Raw genomic sequence first — 11,252 nt, forward strand, 5'->3', positions numbered from 1 at the left:
CCCACCTGGTGTCTTTTTGGGTCTGACATGACAAGCTTCACACACCTGGATTGGGGGTTTTCTGCTATTCTTCTCTGCACATCTTCTCAGGCTCTATCAAGTTGGATGGAGTCCATCAGTGGATGGCTCTTTCAGGTCACTTCAGAGATTTTTGCTTGTGCTAGAGTCTGAGTCCTATCTAGGCCACTCACAGATATTCCCAGAGTTGACCCTAAACCATTCCTGTGTTGTCTATGCTTTGTCTTGTTAGAAGATGACCCTTCATCCCAGTCTGAGGTCCTGTGGAGCAGGTTTTCATTAAGGATGTCTCTGTACTTTGCTCCAGTCAGCTTTTCCTAAACCCTGTCTAGTCTCCCAGTCCCCAGCCCCACATCATGATGCTTCCACCACCATGTTTCACTGAGGGAATGGTGTTGTGCAGGGGACACCTTGATTCCTCCAGCCATGACACTTGAAACTGAGGCCAGGCAGTTCAATTTTGGTTTTATCAGAGAATCTTGTTTTTCACCGCCTGAGAGTCCTTTAGGTGCTTTTTTGCAAACACCATGTTGACTTCCATGTGTCTCTTAGGGTTCTGTCTGCCCACTCTGCCATTAAGCCCAGATCAGTTGGGTGTCACAATGGTGGTTGTCCTTCTGGAAATTTCTCCCATCTCCAGATAGTTTCACTGATATTGCCATGAATGTTCAGTTTGTCTGGGTGGCTAGCTCTAGGAAGAGCTGTGGTTGTTCCAGACTTCTTCCATTTAAGAATTATGGAAGTCACTGTGCTCATAGGAACCTTTAATGCAGCAGGATTGTTTCTGTAGTCATCCCTCGGTATAATCTTGTCTCTAAGCTTTACAGGCAGCTTCTTCGACCTCATGGCTTGGTTATTCCTCAACTGTGGTATCTTCTATAGACAGGTGTGCACCATTTCATATTCAGTCCAGTCAATTAAATTGACCACAGGTGGACTCCAAACAAGGTATGAGCAATAGAAGGATGCACCTGAGCCAAAGCAAAGGGTCTGAATGCTTGTGTCAATGGGATATTCCAGTTTTCATTTTTAATAAAACTAGGGGGCTTCGACCCCTGCTCGCCTCGCTCACCAACCCCTTCCCTCCCACCAGTGCTATGCGCCGTTGTGAAGAGGGTGGCTGAACGCACCCCAAGGAGACGTGGCTGCTCTTCCAAAACCCCTTTTAAACATTGATACAATGGCAAACAAATACAGTTTTTGTTTTACCTCCTCTTTGCCCGATCAGCTGCTGGATTGCTGCTGCTGCCGTGCTGTATGATCTGCACTTTGCTCGCATACCCCTTAAACCCCCCCACCAGCGCTATGCGCTGTTGCGAAGATGGGGGCTGAACGCACCCCAAGGAGATGCAGCCGCTCCTCCAAAACCCCTCTTAAATGGTGATACAATGGGAAACAATTAACAGTTATTTTTTTACCTCCTCTTTGCTCGATCAGCTGCTGGCTTGCTGCTGCTGCCGTGCCGCGTGATCTATATTTCATCTCTCTTCTCCCCCAGACATCCTCAAACACTATTCTATCTCTTTTCTATGTTCCGTTATTTCACCAAGTAATATTTTCCATTTGTTTGTGCTAATGCGATCTTTACTCTCCTTTTTTTGAGACTTTTCAATTTTCCTACTTCCTTTATCTCTAACCTGCTCTGCATGTGAATCACGGGACTTGGTTCCAAAGGTTGTAAGTATGACGTGACTTGACGGTCTTGAGGGATGTGAAAGTGTCTCTGTCTCTCTTCAAAAGATCAGGTCTCATCACAAGTTTTTTTTTTTTTATAATAAGAGAGATCGCAAAACTTGCTGAAATCCTGTTTTCGTTTTGCCATTTTGCGGTTTTGAATTTTTGATGAAGGAAAAAAATAATTTAAATGATTTAAGCATAAGGTTGCAACTTAACCAAATGTGAAGAAACTGAAATTAGGGGTGTGAATACTTTGTGAATGTGCTGTAACAGGTTGATGGCCCAGACCCTTTTAGTTTCACTTGCTTGTTATTTAATTCAGACTACATTTTATACTTAAACACAGAAGTTGATATGCAGATTAAAGTGACTTCACAATTACAGTATTTGGCTTGGAAAGGAAGTATTACTCACAGAACTTTGACTGCTCTCTTGATATTTCTTTGACACACAATCTTTCAGGTTATGGAGATTACTGGGCCTGGTGGTTGATGGACCGATGGATCCCACTTGCATCACTGCCTCCGTATTCCCAATTTCTATTAAATTTACATTTGTGTCAGGTACGGCACTTCATTTCTAGCAGCTAGTATAGGGCGTAAGGCAGATACAGACCCTGGACAGGACGCCCGTCCACTGCAGCCATTGTTTTGTGAATGTTTGCACAGCTTGGCCGGTCACATTTTAGATAGGACTTAAGCCATTGCAAAACATCAAATGAGAATAACTGCTCATAAATATATAATATATAATAATATTTCATAAATTTATATTTAATAAAATATTTAATATGCTAAATAAGCTGCAGAGTGTCTTAAGCTGATGTCACATTATGTGACGTTTTGTCTTGAGGCATGTCAGATTTGCCACCCACAGTCACTGATCTTGTCACGGCCCCACATCAAATCACACAACTGCCAGTCAGCACACATGTCACATTATTGACCAAGCCCCTCCCGCTCCATCGTGCTCGCCCCTTTTTCTGAAAACCAATTGGGTGCTGCCTGGTGGAGCCAGTGCTGTATGAATGGTTAACACCAGCGGTGAGTTCAGCAGCAATCTCTGTGCTTTGTTATTTTTTTTTTTCCCCCATTCTTTTATGGTATGTAAAATATGAGACATCAGACTGACAAGCTTCTCTTCTGTTTGTGAGGTCCACAGCCCCTGTGCTGCTTAGCGGAGCCGGTGCTGTACCTGCAATATACGAAGGGTTAACAGTTGGGCTGCGTTCAGTCACAATCTCTGTTCTTTGTTTCCATTCTGGTTAGTACACAAAACATCAGACAGATGAGCTTCTGTTCTATTTGTGAGGTTCAAAACACATGTGCTCCTTATGCCTGTGTCACAATAGATGACTTTTCCAGCAATTTTCAGGTGTTGTCTTCATTTACATAATCTCAGTGAGCTGGTGATCCACTCCTATGAAGCTGATTGTCTAATGTGACATCCCCAGCAACTAAGACCAACTAGTCTGCTAGTGGCTACAATAAAATCAAACAGATCTGAATTTGTCTTTGGTTGGAGGGGCCGGGTCTTCATGTGCAAGAGTTGAGTACCAATGACCATTGAACTGAAAGTATGACCCTCAGAATGTAACAATGAGGAATAAAACTGATGTCACATTGAGTCTTTTTGTCATTTTTTTTTTGTCTGTGGACATCAAGCTGATATCACTTGCCAAAAAGCTCCCGTTTTGTCTCATCCGTCCCAAGAGCTTTGTGGCCTGTCAATATGCATTTTACCAAATTCCAGTCTGGCTTTTTTATGTTTTTCTTTCAACAGTGGAGTCCTCCTGGGTCTTCTTCCATTGAGCCCACTGTCACCCAAAAAGAGAAGGATAGTGCGATCAGACACTGATGGACCTTTGACTTTGGAGTTCAGCATGTATCTCTTTGGAAATTGTCCTTGGCTTCTTGTCTACTATTCTCACTGTCCTTCTGCCCATTCTGGGGTTGAGTTTCCTCTTGCTGCCATGTCTAGGGAGGTTGCCTACAGTTCCATGGACCTTCATCTTCTTAATAATATTTGCAACTGTTGTCACAGGAACATCAACCTGTTTGGAGGAGGTCTTCTAGCCTTGGCATGGTCCTTTTTGATCTCCTTTGGTTTCTCTGGTCGATGTTCAGTGTGGGACATGCGATGACACCAAACAGCAGAGTAACGGTTTGAATGGGCTGAATAACTGACTGCGCGACTGGAGCGTGGATCTGTCATCATGAAAAGTAAAAAAACTAATAATGATAACATACATGTGTCCACTGGTCTGTGCTATAAATGTGTTTTCTGTATGATTCCAATAATTTTGATCATTTTTATAGTCAAAATTGCTGAATTTGTGCATCTCCTGTTCAAATACACGTGAGAAACAGCAGCAACAAGACTCACCTCACCTCGGACTGCACTCTCCCTCACACACAGGGTTGATGCATGCAGTTGGCGCATGCCTGTTGCTGTCTCTCTGTATATCGCCAATATACTATAATGTTTGCAGACACGTTTATTATACACCCTGACTTTCCACAGTCTGGCTAATATCTTTAAAGGTGTGTGACATATTTAGTCTTGCTGATTGGACATAAAACCACAGTGAGAAGGAACAAGGCGAGACAGACAGTACCGTGCCGCACTGAAGGGGGCGCATGTGAGCCCACCAGGTGCTCGTTGCTGCTGTTCTTCTACGCAGAGGCTCTCGGCACCAATAAGTTAGCGATATCAGAAAGTCAAGTGCACTGCAACAGTCCGTTTATTTTTATTTTTTATTGTTATTGACAAAATGGAAGATTAAGACTTTTAAAACTAAAAGAAAAAAAGGAGGACTTTTACAAGAAAATGACAGATTTTCATGGAGAAGCATAAGCACATGGACTTGATTTACAAATAAAGGTAAGACCATAAGCGGTTTTCAATTTTATAAAAAATGTGATCAGACTGAGAAAAAAAAAATCCAATATTTAAAAACTAAAGTTTGACCTTAAATAAAATATTTTTTTTTCTTGTTATCCTTTTGTTGAACAATTGATTATAAATATACTAAATATTTCAATCAATGTCAAAATTTAAATCTGTTTTTTTGTACACCACTCTATATTTTCATTTGTACTGAATGAGTATGAATTGTGGAATTGCAATGGCAAATTTAGAACACATGGAGGGTGAGGAGTAAATGCGCTCTCTGTCTCCGCTATAAATGTGACATTCTTTCTTAGCCAAATATGTATCACACCTATGTGCGTGTAAAGAATGCTGATGAGCTATGAAACATAACCAGTAGTCAATGTGCCAACTGCATAGTGGATAAGCTACTCTTTTGGGTTCATATATCTGGAAATCTGACTCTGAAGAAGTCAGAGCCTCACCGGCCATGAACCTCACCGCTGGCACTGGACAGGAGATCTGTGATCTGAATTAAAGGTAACAGCTAGTTTGAAAAATCACTGAAATCTAATTATTTATGATCTTTTTTGACAGACAGATGTGTCCAGGCAATTTTAGAATATCTTTGTAGAATAAGCAATGTTTGGTCTCTTGTCACACTTACTTTGCTTTACTTGATGACATGTCAAAGGCATGCAGGTATTCAGGGGGCAATTGCTTGGAATTTTATCATTTTTCAAATTGGGGACCAACCAATTTGTCCATGTCCATGTGAGAATATACAAAGATGTGAATTGCAATGATATAAATAATAAATTCTTCAAGCTTAAATAGCTAAATAAGGCAACGTCCTTACAAAGTATGTAGCAATGTTTTGTGTTTTCACGTCTGTCTTTTTCTTCATCAAGTTATCACAGGGGTTAAATACATTGATGATGTATTTCTCATCTAAAAGGGCAGCATTGAATTGCTTTTTTAATGTCATATTTTCATGAATGCTTGTGATCCAAATGAATGATTTTCGTTAAATTATGATGTCAATTCAATGTAATTTCAGGGTGTTAAAGTTTATGTTAAGGACCACTTTTACACAAGTTTTTTGTATTGGAAGCTTACAGATCACAACACATTACTGCTCACATCAAGTTAATCATCCTCAATGTCTAATTATCAATTTGCCAGTTTCTCAGATGCTCCACTTACGCCGTATCTGCTCCAGTGGTCACGTATTTATCTCTGAGGTCCACTCTATGGGTAACGTGTTCATTGAACATGCCTACTGCACTTTCTCCATGCAGAGGATCTTCAAAAGAGCTTCAAGTTCTGACAGAGACCTCCTCTCACCATCGCACACATAGAGCGTGTTCGGCAGGTTAACATGCAATTTAGTCTCCTCGAAAGATGCAAACAAGATAAAGAGCTCCATTTTGAGACTTTGGCGTGTACTTGGTCTTAACCCTCCTTTAATAACTGGCCACTTTTCTCATTTGTATGCCTCTGTAATATCCATGAATTTGTACTTGGTACTCTCTGCAGCACACTTAATTTCTCAAAATTAGCCAACGGCCATATCACATGCACTTCAGAAGAGGCCATCCACATGAAGCTAAGCATAATCAGGCCCGGACAGACTGTAGTTGGATGGGAGACCACCAAGGAAAAGCGTGGGTGGCTGCTGGAAGATATGTTGGTGAGGCCAGCAGGGGGGTGCTTACCCAGTGGTCTGAATGTGGATCCCAATGCCCCAGTGCAGTGACGGGAACACTGTGATGTAAAAATTGCGCTGTCCTTCGAATGAGACATAAGATTGAGGTCCCGACTCTCTGTGGTCATAAAAGATCCCTGGGCATCCTTCGTTATGAGTAGGGTCTCAATGTTCTGACTAAATTGCCCACCATGGCCTGATCATTCTGGCTCCCTAATCATCCCCTGTCTCTAACTGGCTAGCTCTCTCACCACTTCACTAGCTAATGTGTGGTGTGTGTTTTGTTGCCCAAATGGCTGCCATTGCATCATCCAGGTGGATGTTACACATTAGTGGTGATTGAAGTGGCTCTCCATGCACTATGAAAAGTGCTTTGAGTAGTGAGGATAGGGTTATGAAGAGCATAATATTGAGGACTCTGGGATGCAGCCCTAAAGCCTGCCCAGCTGAAGTGGGATGCAGAGGTTTTGTGTCAACCTCTACCATCAGACTTCTCAAAGATCTGAGGCTGTTGGGTCAGGCATTAAAACAAACTATTGTATTTTCTTCAGATGTGGCAGAAAAGAGCAACCGGTGGCACTGGTAGAAGAAGCATGACCTTAGTTAAGCTCCAAAGGATCAGGTAGGTATGGAAAAATGGAGGATGAATTTTGAGATAGCAGAAGTCATCATCGAACCCTCCAGAGACATAGTGGGCTAATCAAAGAAATATCAAGGAAGGATGCCCACTTGAAAACCGCTCTGTGCCAACCAGTCTTCATAATCATTAATGCCAAGATAATCTTTTGTAAGTGCTCAAATGATGGACAGAATCTCCTTATCCTGTGTTTTATGTTATCTTTGGGTGTCTGCTGTGCCACGCATGAACACAACAAAGTGCCATGACTGGTGCCAGTTAGATCAAGTATTTCTTTTTTTTACAGTTCGATATTTTTAATCTGGATGTCACACACTGGGTTAACTGGGGTCAACGCCGCCGAGCTGTCATACGCATTTTCAGAAACTCAGCAGCCGTGCTTTGGGCCTGTCTAGAGCTGGAGGATTTGGTGAAATAAGACACCTGGTGTGCAATGAAGCAGAAGATTCAATGTCCGATTATCAGGGCTACAAGTTTTGTGACCAAATTAAAATCTTTTTTTTTCTGGCATAACTGATCAAAAACAAACTTTCAAGACCACGGTATCAAGACTGAATAGTTAATGGAGTGCTTTTTCCTTAACTGCACCTTCTCATAATCTCTACTGAGACATTCTTCAGATCTTACAAGATACTGCATAAAAGAAACGTCTTTGTTTATTATGGAAACATTGAAGACTTCCCTTCCACGGGAGTGTCCCAAAAAAATCTGCACTATGGAAATTGTCAACGTATTCTAAACAGATGTTTAATAATGGACTGCCTGGTAATGAAAGCCATCTTCTCTGTACACAATGTCTCATTGTTATATTTAGCTTTCTTTTTTCAATTCAGAACTGAATAAAAAAAATGTAACCATTCAAAATGACAAATGGCCTTGAGTGGTTTCAGATGTCACAGAATAGCCACATGAGCTCTTCTGTATTTACTTTGTGGTTGTTTAGAAGGGTCCAGGGGCTTTGTGTCTGTGAATGTTAGCTTGTTGAAAAGTCCCAGTAATTACAACTGATTTCACGCTTTACAGTAAATATCTCCCATTAGAAATGAAGCTTTGGGGACCCGTTTAATGTTTAATGTTTAAAAATCATGTCAGATTCTCATCTTTACTGCTTTCAGGGATTCAACATAAGGGAAAACCTGATCTGTTTATTTGTCTGTGTTTGCTTGTTGACCAATCACGCAAAACCGGCTGAACTGATTTTAATGAAATATTGCATAAGTGTTGCCGTTGGTCCAATTTAAAATGGAGGAGATATGGTGGATTGAGGGGAGAGAGGTTGAAATATAGTGTAGCAAACCAAAAACCAGCAATGACACAGGTACTACAATTCCTATCAGGCAGCAGGAGAGCACGGGTGCTGATGGGAGGGTGCTGTCATCAGCACGCACTTCTACTGCATTTGACTAAAACTCGGAACTCACAACTTGGAATGGGCAAAAAATATGCGCCCCACACTCGGAATTCCTACTTGCAAATCCGGGGCTGGCCTCTCGAGTCTGAGTTTGTTCATCCTCAGATTATGACGTCAGTAAAAAATGTCAAAATATAGCGTGAACAGTAAGTATACTAAACGCTTTATGGATTTCATTTGTTTATCAGAACAGTTTACTTTAAATGCATCACCTCAGTGCTTAGGACGGAGTGTTGAGAAGGTAAACGTTACCATTACCAAAACAAACTAACAGAAAAACTGATGTTAGCTTGTTACGCGCTCAGTTTGTACCTTATGCTCAATGGTTGCTTTATAATTCCAGCTTCCAAGCAGAAATAATACTATTGCTTTACCCCTCCCCCACCATAACCTATCATCTATGGGGGAGGAGCGAAAGCTTTAGATTCGTCAAAAATTTCAATCTCCGGTTTTTGACGGATCTCGACGTTTTAGGGTCCCGATACTGAAAACATTGACATTTCGATGATGTGTGTGTCTGTGGACGGTCTAGAGCTAAGACAACTGGACAGAAAAATATCAAACTCGAAACTTAAGCCTGTTATGAGATGATGAGGTGCTGATTAGTTTTTGAGCCAAATTGTACAAGAGAAAGAGGCACTCTAGAGGAATCCTCAAATACCGTAATTCTGCAATTAATTATGAATTCTTCTTGTCAATTGCCATCGTAATGACTTAATTTATGATCAGAAAGATCAGCATCAGAGCGGTAAATTATTACTGAAATGTTATAGAATACTTCAGGTAACTTGGTTCCTAGGATGCAAAGCCTACTGATGCTCATGTCCGAATGTTTTTATTATTGACAAGGACATAAAAGTCTTTTTTAGATATGACAAGCACCTTTCTTGCTCATCAGTTTCTTCTTTGATCCTTAATATAGAACTACTAGCATTTGTTGCTGGAGCACAAGCCACATGCCAGCTTTCACGGAGGCACCCATGTATATTTTCCCACTTGGGTAACAAAAACACGTGGAGATCGCAAACGACGCAATTACAACTCCTGACTTCCTAGCTCTGCCGTTTGACGAATGCAGCAAATGTTCTGCCCCAGCCCAAAGTGTAATCTCACCTAAGACCGCAGGTGCAGTGTTTTCTTCACAGCTACTGTGGCTACAAATGTTATAGACTCGCTCAATTACAGCCTTTGTCCAAGAGTACATCTCTGAGTCTCATTGTGGGTTGTGTTTAGCCATGCTGAATTTCCAAAAGGCAGTTTTTTTTTCACGTAGACACTTTTCTGAGAAAATCACGGGTCTTAAAGGGGTGTTCAGTGTCGCCAAACACTTGAGGAGCAATGTTCTTTTTTTTTTTTTTTAAAATCTCTTAAAAATATTGCAGCGGAGGATGGACTTATCTGTCTGCTCCACAAAGCTTATTCTCAGCAGGACAAAGCTGGCAGCACTGTGACGGTTATGTGTTTGGATTTCTCCAGTGCCTTCAATACCATCCAGTTAAACTCAGAGATATGCAGGTGGATGAGCCCATGGTGTCCTAATAATGGACTATCTGTGGGCAGACCTCAGTTTGTGAGACTCAAGGACTGTGTAGGCAACACTGGAACACCATAAGGAACAGGCCTGCCTCCTTTTGTCTTCACTCTGTACACCTCGGACTATAAATATAACACCAGGTCATGTCACGCCAACTGCAGAAATTCTCAGATAATTTTGCACATATGGGGGATGAGACACAGTAGAGGAGTCAGATGGAACACTTTTGTTTCTTGGTGCAAAAAGAATTTTCTTCATCTTAACATCAGCAAAAACAAGGAACTGGTTATTGACTTTCACCGCAGCAAAGAGCCTCAACGTCTGGTCACTGTTCAGTGAGTGAATGTACAGAAGTGCACACCAACAAGTACTTGGGGGTCCACATTAATGACAGGTTGAATGGTCTCAGAACACAGAGGAATTCTATAAGAAAGGGCAGAGCAGGCTCTTCGTTCTTAGGAGACTGTATTCCTTTAATGTGGGTAGTGACATCTCCTGGAACTCTTTGATGGCCAATGCAACTTTCTGTGCTGTGCTGGACTGGTAACATCACTTCAAAAGAGGCTCACTGAATCGACAAGCTAATTAAAAGGGAAAGCTCAGTTAAGGGACACACACTGGACCCCCTGGAGGTTGTAACAAAGGAGAGAATGAAGACAAAACTGAGTGCGATTATGAACAATGCTACACATCCCCTCTGACAAACTGACACTGAGGGCTTTCAGCTAATGAATTACTCAGCACATTTGTGTCAAGAAACACTTCAGGGGGCTGCTTTATACCAACAGCAATACGTCTGCATAATGCCTTACTGGAACTGTGACAGCCAAGTCAGACACTATTCTTTCTTTTTAGTCATTCTGGTGTGTGTTCACCCACCCCCTTCCACCCCCCGCCCCCTGGAGCGCGCTGCACGCCACCCAATTCATGTCTCAACCTCTTGCTGGACACACCCCAAGGAGACGCGGTCACTCCTCCAAAACGGTGATACAATGGGAAACAAATCCATTTTTTTTTTTTACCTCCTCTAAGCTCGATCAGCTGGCTACTGCTGCTGCTTGTGCCATGCTGTGTGACCTACATGTCGTGCAGCGCTTCAAACATTTAAAAGCCTGCACAGCAGCTGTCCTCCTTGTCTCATGGGACATTAAAGTATCTCTGAGAAAATCATGTCTCGACCCAAGTTTTTTTATATGTTTTTTATTTGTATGCCACTTTGGTCTTTAAAGGAAGCCTTTCTTGAGTGCACTGATGGGGCTTCAGGCATGACCTCTAAACACAACTTATCTAACAAAAGTCCTCAACAATTGCTTCACACCAGTTTTGCTCAAAAAAAAGTTGCTTTTATACATTGTAATGGTTTCTCTTCTCTTTTTTCAAAAGTTTCCAATTTTGA

The sequence above is a fragment of the Erpetoichthys calabaricus genome, chromosome 12 (assembly GCF_900747795.2).
Source record: "Erpetoichthys calabaricus chromosome 12, fErpCal1.3, whole genome shotgun sequence".
Classification (NCBI taxonomy): domain Eukaryota; kingdom Metazoa; phylum Chordata; class Cladistia; order Polypteriformes; family Polypteridae; genus Erpetoichthys; species Erpetoichthys calabaricus.